Source organism: Bos grunniens, chromosome 1, assembly GCF_055505025.1.
Source record: "Bos grunniens cultivar Pamir isolate PY7600 chromosome 1, Bosgru_T2T1.0, whole genome shotgun sequence".
Classification (NCBI taxonomy): domain Eukaryota; kingdom Metazoa; phylum Chordata; class Mammalia; order Artiodactyla; family Bovidae; genus Bos; species Bos grunniens.
Window position 1 is genome coordinate 36212274 of NC_141165.1, and position 13589 is coordinate 36225862.

The following is a 13589-nucleotide window of genomic DNA, read 5'->3' on the forward strand; positions in this document are numbered from 1 at the left end:
TGAGCATCTTTACAGTGAGCATCTTTATGATAATTACATTGAACTCTTATTAGGATTGTTTCTGGAGTTTTATCTTTTTTTTTTAAGTATATAATTATTTTATTTTATTTTATTATTTTTTTAATATTCCTGTTTGTTTCTCTCTGTTGGTTTCTGTGCATTGTTTAGCTGGGTCCTAGCCATTGGTTGTTTCTCAAACCTCTGTATTTGTGTGAACAACCTTATTTGTTCTTGGGGCTCCCAGTAGTTACAAGTATGCCAAGACCTTTCAATGTCCCAAAGGGGTGGATGATCTTACTTTTAGCATCTAGATGCAGACTGATTAGAAGTAGGACCCTTAGGCAGAAGCTCTTGAAGTATTTAAATAGACCTCTTTTGCTAAGAAATTAGTGTCTGTATGCCTCCTCTGTGCTGAGTCCTGGGGGCAGCCATCCACAAACTGTCCCTTTTTCTGCCACAATCCAACTGAACCCAAACACAAGTCCTGCTGGTCATCAGAGCCAGGTGACGTGCCCTCCGGCCTGCAACATGTAAGGTGCCAGACATGTTCCTAAGCTCCCTTCCTGGTGGTTGTTTTTCAGTCACTAAGTCATGTCCAACTCTATGTGACCCCCATGAACTGTAGCACACCAGGCTCTTCTGTCCTTTACTATCTTCCAGAGTTTGCTCGAATTCATGTCCATTGGGTTGGTGATGCTGTCTAATCATTTCATCCTCTGCCACCCCTTCTCCTTCTGCTTTCATTCCCTCCCAGCTTCAGGGTCTTTTCCAGTGAGTTGGCTTTGCACATCAGGTGGCCAAAGATGGCTTTTCATATCAGGAGCACCAGCCTCAGCATCAGTGCTTCCAGTGAATATTCATGTTTGACTTTCTTCAGGATTGACTGGTTTGATCTCCTTGGAGTCCAAGAGACTCTCAAGAGTCTTCTCCATCACCAGATAATGTCAATTCATTTTAATGTGGATTTTTTTCTCATTCACTTGATTTTTAAGAGTTAGCTAGCTTTTGGATTTCTTCTAGAGGGAATTGCTCCATATGTAGATTCAGAGCATCTGTGGGACTAAGTAGTTCAAAAGTCTCTTATGTAGCCACATTTAACAGGAACCCCTGCTCTAAATTTAGTGAGGACAATAGTTTTACTAATTGTCATTTGAAAGGTACAATAAGTCATATCCTGCTTTCTTCCCAGCTGTCACTATAGGTAAATCATCTGTGCTCCTCTCATGCAACACTATTTTTTATTCACAAGAAGCTCATCATCTCTTTCCTACACAAAAACAATGGGAGGAGCAGTATCTTTGATAAAAAAAAAAAATGGCAGGAGCAGTGAATTTGAGATGAATTTTTCTTAATATGAAGGAGGAATTATGTTGTGTCATTCAAAACTGTATGCCTAGTATTTAGCTTAATGCCTGATGTTATATTAGGCATCAATAAATATTCCTGCTTTAATAGACCTTATAATCCAATTTTATAAATAAGTTCATTTGTATCATATTTATAATAGCTTCCACATACAAGTGACATCATATATCTTTCTTTCTTTTACTTACTTCACCTATGTTGCTGTTAATGGCATTATTTCATTCTTTTTTATGACTGAGCAATATTCCATTATATGTCTGTACCGCGTCTTCTTTATCCATTCATCTCCCAATGGACATTTAGGTTGTACCATATGTAGAGTCATGTCTTGGCTATAGTAAATAGTGCTGTGATGAACTCTGGGTTGCATGTATCTTTTTGAATTATGAATTTCTCTAGATATATGCTCAGGAGTGGGATTGCTGTATCATATGGTAATTCTATTTTTAGTTTTTTAAGAAGCCTCCTGTAATTTTCTTTTCCTGTGGTATCTTTGTTTTGTTTTGCTATCAGGGTGATGATGGTAGCCTCATAGAATGAGTTTGAGAGTGTTCCTTTCTCTGTAACTTTTTGGAATAGCTTCAGAAGAAGAGATATTAACTCTTTAAATGTTTGACAAAATTCATCTATGAAACCATCTGGGCCTGGACTTTTATTTGTGGGGAATTTTGTAATCACAGATTCGATTTCAATATATGTGATTGGTCTGTTAATATTTTCTAGTTTACAGCCTACCACCATGAATGTGCCCAATCTTGTCCGTTAATATTTTTTATTTCTTCCTGGTTCAGTCTTGGGAGATTGGACCTTTCTAATAATTTATCCATTTCTTCTAAGTTGTTCATTCTATTGGCATTGAGTTACTTGTAGCTGATCATAGTTGTCTCTTAAGATCCTTTGTATTTACATGGTGTCAATTGTAACTTATTTTTTCATTTCTAATTTCATTGATATGACTCCTCTCCCTTTTTTTCTTAATGAATCTGGCTAAAGGTTTATCAATTTTATTTTTTAAAAGAACCAGCTGTTAGTTTCATCGATCTTTTCCAGTGTTCTCTTCATCTCTATTTCATTTATGTATGGTCTGATCTTTATTTCTTCTATAGTTTTTTTCCTCCTCCCCCTCCCCTCCCCCTCCCCCCCCTTCCTCCTCCTCCTCCTCCTCCTCCTTCTTCTTCTTTTTCTTCCTTTCTCTAGTTGATTTAAGTGTAAGGTCAGATAGTTTATCTGAAATTTTTCCTGTTTCCTGAAGTAACTAAAACCTTCTGTCTCATAAATGCTTTTGCTGCATCCCATAGGTTTTGGATCATGAGTTTTGTTTGTTTTCATTTGTGTTTAGATTTTTTTTGATTTCCTGTTTGATTTCTTCAGTGATCCATTGATGTTTAGTACCATAGAGTTTAGCCCAGTTTTAAGTATTTTTCTGATAGTTGATTTCTAATCTCATAGTATTGTGGTCATAAAAGATACTAGATATGATTTTAATTTTGTTAAATTTACCAAGTCTTGCTTTATGGCCCAGTATGTGATCTATCCTAGAGAATAGTCCATGTGCACTTGAAAAGATTATGTATTCTGCTGCCTTTGAATAGAATGCTCTATAAATATCAATTAAGTGTATCTAGTTTAATGATTTTGGAGAAGGAATGGCAACCTACTCCAGTGTTCTTGCCTGGAGAATCCCAGGGACGGTGGAGCCTGGTAGGCTGCAGTCCATGGGGTCGCACAGAGTCGGACATGACTGAAGCAAGTCAGCGGCAGCAGCAGCAGCAGTTTAATGATTATTTAAACCCTGTGTTTACTTATTGATTTTCTGTCTAGATGAACTACCCATTGGTGTAAGTGGGGTATTAAAGTACCCCCACTATTATTGTGTTACTATCAATTTTTCCTCCTATAAGTGTTGCTGCTAAGTCACTTCAGTCGTGTCCAACTCTGTGCGACCCCATAGACGGCAGCCCACCAGGCTCCACCATCCCTGGGATTCTCCAGGCAAGAACACTGGAGTGGGTTGCCATTTCCTTCTCCAATGCATGAAAGTGAAAAGTGAAAGTGAAGTTGCACAGTTGTGTCCGACTCTTCACGACCGCATTGACTGCACCCTACCAGGCTCCTCAGTCCATGGGATTTTCCAGGCAATTAAGTGTTAGCATTTGTCTTATATATTGGAGTGATCTTGTATTGGGTGCATATATATAATTAAAACTGTTATATCTTCTACTTGGAGTGATAAGTTGATCATCATGTAGTGTCTTTCTTTGTCTCTTGTACACTATTTTAAAGTCTATTTGTCTGATATGAGTATTTCTACTCCAGCTTTCTTCTGATTTCCATTTGCAAGGAATACCTTTTTCTATCCTTTCACTTTCAGTTTGTATGTGTCCCTAGATGTGACGGCAACCTACTCCAGTACTCTTGCCTGGAAAATCCCATGGCCGGAGAAGGCTGGTAGGCTGAAATCCATGGGGTCGCTACAAGTCAGACATGACTGAGCGACTTCACTTTCACTTTTCACTTTCATGCATTGGAGAAGGAAATGGCAACCCACTCCAGTGTTCTTGCCTGGAGAATCCCAGGGTCGGTGAAGCCTGGTGGGCTGCCGTCTATAGGGTCGCACAGAGTTGGACACGACTGAAGCGACTTAGCAGCAGCAGCAGCAGCATGCTGATCTATAAAGCTTTCAATTCCTCCATCAACTCTCAGTGAGAGCTTCACTGGGTATATATAGTACTCTTGCTTGTAGGTTTTTCAGTTTCATCACTTTAGATACATTGTGCCACTCCTTTCTGGCTGGCAAAACTTCAGCTGATTTATCAGATGATAACCTTTTGGGAATTTTGTTGTATGTTATCTGTTGCTTTTGCCTTGGTGCACTTAATATTTTCTCTTTGTCTTTAATTTTTGTCAGTTTGATTACTGTGTATTTTAGCATGTTCCTACTTGGGTTAAACCTGTATGGTATGTTTCGTGCTACATGAACTTGGATGACTGCTTTTGCTCTGGTTTCTGGTGTACATGAGACCTTGTGTATGCCATGGAAGAGTGGAGTCTCTGGATCCTCCAGCTCCCTCTGGAGCTCCTACAGTCAAGCCCCACATGCCTTCCACCTGGTGGAAGAGGATTTGATTTTATCACTAGTGCATCTCTCCTACTCTGTCATGGTTTTTTCTACTTTGGATATAGAGTATATTTTTTGGTAAATTACAGTTTTTTTTTTTTTTCTTTTTTTCTTTTTAGTCAATGCTTGTTCACCAATTAGTTGTGATCTTAGTGTGCTCATGAGAGGAGATGGGTTCAAGGTTCTTTTACTCCTCCATCTTGTCTCTAAATGTTGAAACATATTCTGTCTTCCTAATGGACTGATCATTTTTCATTATAAAATGTCTTACTCTTTAGATGCAATTTTGTTCTGAAAGTCTGTTTTGTCTGATATTGATATAGCGCCCTGTACTTCCTGTTGTTTAGTGTCCTTATGCTATGTTTTCCCATATTTTCTTTCAATCTACTTGGCTTTTGAATCTGTCTTTTGTAAATAATAAATAAGGTAACTTTTAAAATCCATTTTCTAGTCTCTACCTTTTGATTCAAGTAATTTCTCCATTTAAACCTAATGTAATTATGAATAAAACAAGATTACATTTGTTTTCTATATATCTTGTCTTTTGTTTAGTGATGTATAGTTAATGTAAAATATATGGTGCAGGTGTACAATATAGTGATTTACAACTTTTAAAGGTTATTTTACTACTTCCCTTTATAATTATGAAATATTGGCTATTTTCCCCACATTGGACATATATCCTTATAGCTTATTTTATTTGACACCCAATAGCTTGTGCCTCTTAATCTCCACCTCTATACTGCCCCTCCTTCTTTTTGTCTCCCTTCTGGTAACCACTAGTTTGTTCTCTATATCTGTGAGTCTGCAGTTTTTTTGTTATAGTCACAAGTTTGTCATTTTTAGATTACACATATAAGTGATAGCATTATCACTTATTATCTGACATTTCTTTTAGCATTATGACTTCCAAGTCCATGATGTCATTGCAAATGACAAACTTTCATTCTTTTGGGGGCTGGGTAGCATCCCAGAGTTTGTGTATATGTATGTATGTATGTATGTACACATACATATTCTTTATCCATTCACCTATTGATTGCTGCCTGTAGAAGTTAGCTTCTATATATTGGTAATTGTAAATAATGCTGCTGTGAACACTTGGGTGCATGTATCTTTTCAAGTCAGTGAGGTTTTTTTCAGATATATGCACCCAGGTGTGGAATTGCCATGTCATATGTTAGTTCATTTTCTGAGAATCTTCCATTCTATTTTTCACAATAGCTTCCACGATTTACATTCCCACTCACAGTGTACAAAATTTCCTTTCCTCACATCCTCATCAAGATTTTCCTTTTTTTTTTAATGACAGTTCTTCTGACAGGTATGAGATGATATTTCATTGTGTTTTTGATTTTCATTTCTCTGATTAGCAATGTTAAGACTCTTTTTTGTTACCCCATTCCCCAATTTCTACTTTCTCTTGGTTAAAATGTTATAATGAAAAATATCTATTTTATTGTTTTTAATCGTTTTTGAGAATTTTTTTGTTGTTGTTTTGTGGTTGTCCTGGGAAATATAATTTTTATCTTAATCCAGTTTAGATTGATACCAACTTAATTTCAATAGCATGCCTTTTAATTTTCTTCCAGTAGAGACCCATTCTCTCTCTCTCTTCCTTTGTTCTGTAATTAACATACAAATTGCATTTTATATGTCTATCAACGAAGTTTATAATTATTACTTCATGTACTTCCTTTGAATAAAATAGTAGGAAAAAGTTACAAAAAGACATTCTTTCATATTTACTTACGTAGTTATGTTTACTGATGCTCCTTACCTTTTCAAGTGGATTCAAGTCAATATCCAATGTCCTTTTATCCTTTTATTTCAGCCTGAAGAATTCTCTTCAGTAATTATTGTAGGCTAGAATCACTTTCACTTTTCACTTTCATGCATTGGAGAAGGAAATGGCAACCCATTCCAGTGTTCTTGCCTGGAGAATCCCAGGGACGGGGAAGCCTGGTGGGCTGCCATCTCTGGGGTCGCACAGAGTCAGACACGACTGAAGCGACTTAGCAGCAGCAGCAGCAGCAGAATCACTAAGAGAGTTCCAGAAAAACATCTATTTCTGCTTTATTGACTATGCCAAAGCCTTTGAGTGTGTGGATCACAATAAACTGTGGAAAATTCTGAAAGAGATGGGAATACCAGACCACCTGACCTGCCTCTTGAGAAATTTGTATGCAGGTCAGGAAGCAACAGTTAGAACTGGACATGGAACAACAGACTGGTTCCAAATAGGAAAAGAAGTATGTCAAGGCTGTATATTGTCACCCTGCTTATTTAACTTCTATGCAGAGTACATCATGAGAAATGCTGGGCTGGAAGAAGCACAAGCTGGAATCAAGATTGCTGGGAGAAATATCAATAACCTCAGATATGCAGATGACACCACCCTTATGGAAGAAAGTGAAGAGGAACTAAAAAGCCTCTTGATGAAAGTGAAAGTGGAGAGTAAAAAAGTTGGCTTGAAGCTCAACATTCAGAAAACTAAGATCATGGCATCTGGTCCCATCACTTCATGGGAAATAGATGGATAAACAGTGGAAACAGGGTAAAAATTTAATTTTGGGGGCTCCAAAATCACTGCAGATGGTGACTGCAGCCATGAAATTAAAAGACGCCTACTCCTTGGAAGAAGAGTTATGATCAACCTAGACAGCATATTGAAAAGCAGAGACATTACTTTGCCAACAAAGGTCCGTCTAGTCAAGGCTATGGTTTTTTCTGTGGTCATGAATGGATGTGAGAGTTGGACTGTGAAGAAAGCTGAACACCGAAGAATTGATGCTTTTGAACTGTGGTGTTGGAGAAGACTCCTGAGAATCCCTTGGACTGCAAGAAGATCCAACCAGTCCATCCTAAAGGAGATCAGCCCTGGGATTTCTTTGGAAGGAATGATGCTAAAGCTGAAACTCCAGTACTTTGGCCACCTAATGAGAAGAGTTGACTCATTGGAAAAGACTGGGAGGGATTGGAGGCAGGAAGAAAAGGGGATGACAGAGGATGAGATGGCTGGATGGCATCAATGACCCGATGGACATGAGTCTGACTGAACTCTGAGAGTTGGTGATGGACAGGGAGGCCTGGGGTGCTGCAATTCATGGGGTCACAAAGAATCGGACATGACTGAGCGACTGAACTGAACTGAACTGAACCGAGAATAACTAAAAGAAGTTTCTCTCAGGCTTCCCATCCCCCAGCAATGTCTTAGTTTACCCTTCATTTCTTGAAGTATGGTTTTGCCATATATAAAACTTAAATCTTTGTAGCTTAGGAGGCTACATCAGTAACAGACAAAATAGACTTTAAGACAGACTGATTCTAGAGAAAAAATGTACACTTTATAATGATAAAATGATGAACCCATCAGGAAGATACAAGTATTAACATATATGTATGTTACAACAGATCTCCAAAATGCAAACTTTTTTGAAAAGTTTACAGACTTTTTCCAACACTTTGAATACATCATTGCACTGCTTTTTGACACCATTTTTCTGATAAAAGTCAGCTTTAAATCTTATTCAGAAGTGCTTGTATAAGTTGTTTTCGTATTTCCAAGATGTTCTCATTTTTACTCTTCCCTTTGAATTATGATATTTCTATGTGTGATTTATTTAAGTTTATTTTACCTGGAGATCACTGAGGTTTTGAATGAATAAACTAGCTTTTTTCATGAAATTTGGGACATTCTTGACCTATATTTCTTCAAATATCTTTTCTATTCTTTCTCTCTCTCCACAAAATTTTTAATCTGTATTTGACTATTAATTCCTAGTAGTGTATTTATCATCTTAGTTATTGTATTTTCAAATCTATTTATTCTTTTATATTTTTTTGGCTCTTTCTTAACACATTATTGACCAGAGGGTTTTTGTAGAAACTAATGCCTGTGACCAGCAATTTGTTATGTAAGTGAATGTTGAAATGCCTGAGTAAATATCAACCTTCTTTTGCACTTAATGTATTTATTTGAAACTTTGTACATGTCTTACTAAAACATTCTAATATTTTGCTAAGGTATGATAGGCAGTATAGGCACCAGAACATACTGTGTTTCACTGCACTTTCCCTTGGAAAAGTAGGCTTACACTTTCTGGTGCCATTTTTTAAAGTCCTGTGGGTATTACTTTCTCTAGAATATGTTATTTTACTTGATAGTTCACAAGGTGGGTCTTTGCAGGGGTTATTTTAGAAATGAGAGATTTCATGATCTGTCATTTTTGAAAGTTTTATGTAATAAACTTGCATTTATAATATACACAAAGTTGGAATAAAAACCTAACAGAGCAAAATGTGAATGATAACAGTCATAATTTGTGTACAGAACCTTTGATCAATTTTAATCTCTAACTTTACCTGATGATGTTAATTGTATTACTCTTAAAAACACATTGATCCATCACCAGTCAATAATGTTCAGGTAATAAAACGTGTATTAATATGTCTTTGGTCAATGATGTGCTAAATATTGGATCTTCTTGGTCTATGCCTCATTTTTCCAACATCTTGAATCATCTTTACTAACATTACTCTGAATTATTTTTGGAGTAGATACCCTATCTCCACTTCACTTAGTTTTTCTGGAGTGTTATCTTGTTCTTTTGTCTGGAATGTATTCCTCTGCCATCTCATTTGTCTTTCTGTTTTAGCAGTCCCAAAGCCTGCAGAATTATATTTCCTCTGGTTCTGGGTGTCTGCCCCTAGTGGGTAAGGTTGTTCTAAGGTCATTGTGAATGCTTCTTGGTGGAAGGGACTAGTGCCTACCCACTGGTGGATAGAACTGAGTCTCGTCCTTCTGGTGGGCAGGGGTGTGTCTGGAGTTAGCTGTGAGCTCAGGAAGACTTTAGGGAGCTATGTCTGCTGATCTGTGGGGCTGTGTTCTTGCCCTGTTGGTGTTTTGGCCTAACATATCCCAGCACTGGAGCCTAAGGTCTGTTGGGTGGGACCAGGCCTGGCCTCAAAATGGCAACCTCCAGGACAATCTCTAGCTCACTCCAATGAGTACTCCCCCCAGTACCTCTACCATCAGTGTGCTTGTCCCTGTAGTGAGCCAAAGTATACCCTGCCTCTTCAGGGGACCTTCCAAGAAAAGTGAGAAGGTCTGGCATCAGCTCATATGACAGTGCTTTTTCCCCTGGGTTCTAGTGCCCAGAAGACCCTGTGTGCATCCTTCAAGAGTGAAGTCTCTGTTTCCCCCAGTCTAATGGAGCTCCTGCACTCAAGCCCCACTAGCTTTCAAAGTCAATGCTCTGGGGACTCTTCCTCCTGATGCCAGACCCCAAGACTGGGGAGCTTAACCTAGGGTTCAGAAGTCTCACTCCTGTGAGCAAACCTCTGAGATACAATTTTCCTGTTTGTGAGTCACCCACCTGGCATGTATAAGACCTGATGTAACATGAATGTGCCCCCTCCTACCATCTCATTATGGCATCTTCTTTTTATCAGTAGGTGCCCAGTCTTTTTTGTTGATGATTATTCAGCTGTTAGTTGTGATTTTGGTGTTTTCATGACAGTAGGTTAGCTCAGGTCCTTCTTCTCTGCCACCTTGCCCTAGAAACTTGAATGCATTTTTATAAATCAGTGTAAATTATTTAGCAGTGATCTTTTGGTTTATGTTAACAAATCTTCTGTTTTTCTCCAATTAGAGTAAATGTCTTTCATACTCTGATAATATTTGTTTGTTTAAAGTCTTAAATGGACAAATCCATTGATAGAGTCAAACTCAAAAGTGAGTTAGAGGGTTATACCACAATTAGAGAAAAAGTGTATATGGTCTTTCTAAACAAATCTTGGCCTTTTTTTTTTCAGTTTAGAAACATACATGACAAAGAGGAAGTTTGCTGAAAAATAATTTTTTTTAAAAAACTGGCAAATCTTGCAATATTTGAAGGACACTAAAGTTTCTTTATCACTTGAAGAAAGCATACTATTACCCATTTGTGCAGAATATATGAAGTATCAAAGAAATAATTATTGGGCATCTCTTAAACGGAAATTGAACAATTTGGTAGTAGGAGGAAAGAGACATTATGAGATGATGGTGAGGGAAGCAGTGAATGATCCCAAATCATTCCTAGCCCTGCCTTAATTTTTCCTGAGTCCCCACCTGGTATATCCCAAACTCATCAAACTTGCTTCAAACACATTTGTCCAATAAGGAACACTATTATTTCATCTATAAAAAGAGTATGAAAATGCTTATTTCTTCTACTTTAGCAGTATTACAGGCAGTTCAGAAATTCAAAATTAATATACATTAAAAAATCTTAAGTGAAAAAACAAAGAGGGCTAACTTGCAAAATGAAAACTCAGTATTGGCAAATAAAAAAACAATAAGGAATTGTTTAAACTGGTGGCGTGAAAAGATTCCCCCAAATGCTTAATCTATATGCCTATATTAGTGAATTGCATCACTCTCTATCATGATGTTCAAGACAGGAATGGGGGAATCCTAGATTCTACTCTCTCCCTCACTTTCTATTAATAAATTATTTTCACCTACACACTGCTCATCAGTTAGGCATGGTTTAAATCTTTCTGAACCCATCTTTCTTCTACATTTCCACTGTTATTTCTGAGTGTGTGCAAGTGAAAGTTTCAAGTTCCCATCATGCCTCATCTAACCTAAAGCAATAGCATGCTTCCAGTCTCATTTTCTCATCCAACTCACTCTTCTTGCTGGTATACTGCCAGAGTGAACTTTCTAAAGGACAAATCTGACCTTGTTTCCCTTACACTGAAATTCTTCAAGAGTCTCTCTACCGCTTTGAGATTAAAATAAACACGTTTTTAACTTGCCCTCAAGGTCCTTCACAGTGTTTGTCCTTTCTAGTTCTCCAGTGATTCCCAATTCACTATTCATTTATAAATATTTATATTGGGGGAGTTTTTATAGAAGTCTCATATGAGGCATATGAGAACAGAACACAGAAGGTGGTCAGGAAGTTTCATAGAAGAAGTTCCCTGGGGTGAGGGGGATTAGATGCTTCCCAAACAGGTGATGGAAAGATGAGCATTCCTAGAGAAGGAGGGAAGGGAAGATGCTCATGCATATGGGCAGGGACAGATGCATGAGTTGCAAGGCCTGGTGAGTACAAGACATGATTCAGGAGAGTGAGGCTGATGGGTAAAATCCCAAAAATATTTGCAGCCCAATCGAATTTGAAATATGAAGAGGTTATCAATAATCTGCTAAAAATACTGCAGGCTAGTTAAAAGAAGAGGCAGAAAAAAACCACAAGAGTTAGCAAAGTCTTCTCTGAAAATAAATCACTTCATAAATCACTTTATGGTTGATCATAATATTAAGATTGTTCATTTTAAAAATCATGACATTCAGACAATGGAATATTATTCAGTTCTAAAAATAAATGAGCTACCAAGCCATGTAAAGGCATGGAGGAATCTTAAAGGCATAATTACTAAGTGAAAAAAAAGCCAATCTGGAAAGGCTACATACTGTATGATTCCAACTATGACATTCTGAAAAAGGCAAAACCATGGAGACCATAAAAACATCAGTGGTCTTTTGTGGCATGAGGGGAAGGAATGAATAGGTGGAGTATAGAGGATTTTTAGAGCAGTGAAAATTCTATGATATCAAAATGATGGATACATGTCATTATATATTTGTCCAAACCCATAGGATGTACAACACCAAGACTGAACCTCAGGACAAACTCTGGGCAATTATGATGTCTCACTATAGGTTCACCAGTTATAACTAACGTACCACTCTGGTGAGTAGCACTGCTAATGGGGGATGCTATGCATGTGTGGGGACAGGGGGTATATGATACAGGAGGTATCTCTGTACCTCCCTTTCAGTTTTTATGAACATAAAAGTGTATTAAAAATAATGTCTTTAAAAATAAAAAATAACAATATGAGAAATTATCACAGGTGCCAAAGTGACGTTTCAAAAACATAAGTCAGATCATACTGCTTCCTTGTTTACAAACCTCTGTGGCTTCTCAGGGCATTTGGAAGAAAATTTAGAATTCTTACCCTTACCTTCAGATGCCCTAAATATCTGGCTCCAGACTTCTGCTTCAACACTGAGTCCTTCCCTCTCCACCATGCTCATTATGACATGTCAGTCACAGCAACATCTCCTGTTCTCAGCGATGCCCACATTAGTCTTTCCGTAGGGACTCTGCACTTGTTCCTCTCCCCTCCCCATATTTCTCATTATCATGATTTTTGCATCCAGGCTCCTGTTTATCATTTGAATTTTCAGCTCAGTTGGCATCCTCTCATAATTATCTTAATTCTATGTGTGCTTGTTCATTAGCTGTCTCTCACACTAAAATATAAATTCCTTGTGAAGAGAGACCTTTTCAGCTTTGTTGAGAAGGTACTATGTGCCAGAAAGTCCCCTGGGTACCAGCATTAGAATGCCAAACAAATACACGTGGAAGAAATGAGAGACAAGCAGAGGTAACTCTTTTACAAAAAAAAAGAAAAATAGGTATTAAAGTATCTGTTACCTTACACTTAAATGTATTTATACACAACATTATATTTATGTACATATATTTGTGGTGGCCCCTTTTGTAATGAACTAGCCCCCAAATGGGAAAATAATTAAACAAAACAGCTACCAAATAAGTAAAACATGAAAAACCCTCAAAAGGAAACAAATGAGATAAATATAGGTAGCCCCACATGTGAAATATTTAACGTATGTAGTTTGCCTTTTTTTTTTTTTTTCCTGCAAGCCAAACAGTCCTAAGGAGAATAAAATGAGGTGCCGGAAGAGCTCATCCTTGATCCCATCTGGAGAGCTAGTACAAAGACAGACTTAGAAGAAAGGGGACGAAAACACGCTGGGGTCACAGAAGGAAACTGAGTTGAAAGGAGGGAAAAAACCTGCATTCCAAGTCATTTGGAACAGAGAAGGAAGGGAGACATTATCTGAAGACTGTGTTCACCAGAGGCAAACAGTCTGAAAAAGAAATCGACATCTGTGAAAGTCTGGTGCGCCTCAGATCTGAGAGGGCAGATGAAGATTGTTTATGTAGCACAAGAAGGTGTTGGAAGAAGGAAGGAACAAGCTCACATGGAAACATATGCTCTCCGAAGCTACTTGAAAAAT

The 13589-nt window shown here is 37.7% G+C and overlaps 1 long non-coding RNA gene across 1 annotated transcript; it reads left to right on the top strand.

The window, feature by feature from the left end:
- The first annotated feature begins 7572 nt into the window (after positions 1–7572).
- Positions 7573–13350, top strand: LOC147379263 (uncharacterized). The gene is made up of 2 exons (XR_015132668.1): positions 7573–12231; positions 13213–13350. It is a non-coding gene; the product is annotated as an uncharacterized LOC147379263 (long non-coding RNA).
- The last annotated feature ends 239 nt before the right edge of the window (positions 13351–13589 follow it).